This window comes from Ursus maritimus, unplaced genomic scaffold, assembly GCF_017311325.1.
Source record: "Ursus maritimus isolate PB19 unplaced genomic scaffold, ASM1731132v1 scaffold_16, whole genome shotgun sequence".
NCBI lineage: Eukaryota > Metazoa > Chordata > Mammalia > Carnivora > Ursidae > Ursus > Ursus maritimus.
Genome location: NW_024424008.1, coordinates 45,484,916 through 45,487,023, shown reverse-complemented (window position 1 = coordinate 45,487,023; position 2,108 = coordinate 45,484,916).

The window sequence follows — 2,108 nt, the reverse complement described above, 5'->3', positions numbered from 1 at the left end:
TTTTTTTTTTTTTTTGGCTCTTAGGCATTTTAAAAGAAAGCTAAAAAGAAAAAGTCTCTGTCATTCGACAGACTCCACTTTAGAGAGCAAAAGCAATAGGGATAAGGCATTTATTTTGGCATCTGAGCCTGGGTTTTCCAAGTTTAGAGACATGCTAGTGGGATGGAGAAGGGGAGAAGTGAGGAGAAGGTCCATATCTGCTACACCCAACTTCAGCTGCTGGCTGAGGCACGGAAGGACTGTTGAGGTAAATAAATAAAATGTTGATGATCATAACATTCTTTCCCTCAGTTATAGAGGGTGGTATGAGGAAAGTTATACCTACATTAGGAAGTGACTTGGTCTGGGTAAGTATGTGCAGAGTTACTTCTTAATGCCAGCCTCCATTTCCCCTCAAATTTCCCTTACTTCCTTTTCATTTCGCTCACACAGCTTCCTATTTCTGCCATACTACTGCCTTCAACCCTAACCCACCAAAATAATTGTACTAGATTTTTGTCTTCTGTTCTTTCCCAGCCTTTCTTTTCATTTCCTTCCCTCGCAATCTTTTGTTTTTGGTTGTTTGGTTGTTTGGGGAGGTTTTTTTGTTTTTTTGTTTTTTGTTTTCCTGTTTGTCTCTTTCTAATCTGTCACATTTATTTCCCTGGAGTCAATTTGCTAAAATTAAGGTGATCATCTACAGCACAGCAGGGGTAATTTCAGCTCGCATCTCTGAAAATTGCTCTAATTATTGATGTTAAACTCAGGGAAATTAAAAGAAGCCACTTCTCTTCCATCTCCCCATTTTTAAGCTCTAATTTGTTGAAATCTAGTCGTCATCACAATTCCAATCACTACTGCTAATAGTAAAAGTGTTTTAATAGAGACTGAGTCCTCACAACCCATGCTATTAGATAATTAGAGGAGGTGTTAGAAAGCCAAGTGCTAATCCTTGGGCGCACGGGTAGGATTTCCATCTGATCTAGCAGGTAGAACAAATTAATTACCAGAATCAATTAGGCCCCAAACTACAGTGCTCCAGGAAGTGGGAGCATCGTATTCCATACGGATGAACCGGTAAATGGTAAATAGATGAGGAGAGTAAGAGGAAGGGGGAAGAAGGGGGAAAGTAACTTTAAAGCAAGATCTTGGCAAGTAGGCATCTAAAGGAAGTCAGAACGCTTTGTCGGGGAGTCTGAATTGTGCTTTCTTTTTTTAAACTGATTATACTGATTAAGGACTGAAAACACGAGAACAGGCAGCCAGAGAGGGAAAAGAGTGGACTTTCAGGAGTCGTTCCTCCCTCTTGAGCCCTGGTCTATTGATCTCTCACAGTGCTGGGGGAAACTGAAACCAAGGGGACTCGTAAAGTGGCGCTGGGGGTGAGGGTCCATACTTTACCAATGCCCACTTCCCTCTCAGTGAGAGCTTACCCAGCGAGTGAAAGCCAAGCCCATCCAGTCCCCTAAGACCCTAAAGGCTGAGTGGCTACTGAGGGTGTGACAGGTTTACAACCAGCCTTTGGCCTCAGTAAACAGCCTAGCTGTGCCTGCGTGCTCCCTACACTCAGTCCCTGCACAGACTGTGGGTACAGATTTGCACCCAGCCTTGGGGGTGGGATTTCAACCTCATTCCAGAGCTGAGACTATTTCCGTTTCCCAGGCAGAAGTTAAAGAGATTATTGAATGTCCTTTTGGGAGCAAGGTCAGTAAAAAAAATGTCTTTGGTTGACTGTTACCTTTGAGCCAAGGCGCTGCAAACCCTTTCTCAGAATTTTGCCTTACACATGTACCAGAGTGTTCTTGGGATGCAGAAAAGGGGAGGGAAGGGGTAGACCACCTACTCAGTCTTTACCCTCCCCCTTATTTCACATACGCTGCACTCAGCTCCCTGCTCACTCCCAAAGCTAAGGGTGTCTCTTCAGGCCCCAGTCTGTGGAGGAGACGCTCCCCTTTTTCTAGTTCCGCTCACCCTGGGACTCGCTTTCCAGAGCCAAGCGCTGAGCGCCACCGAGGGGGACTTAAAGGCATTTCCCTTGGGAATCCAGTTATACTGCCTTTGCCAAGACTCCAGCAGGAAACTAAGAAGTAAGAAAGGGAGGGAGAAAACTGGATAGCTATGGAAATGAG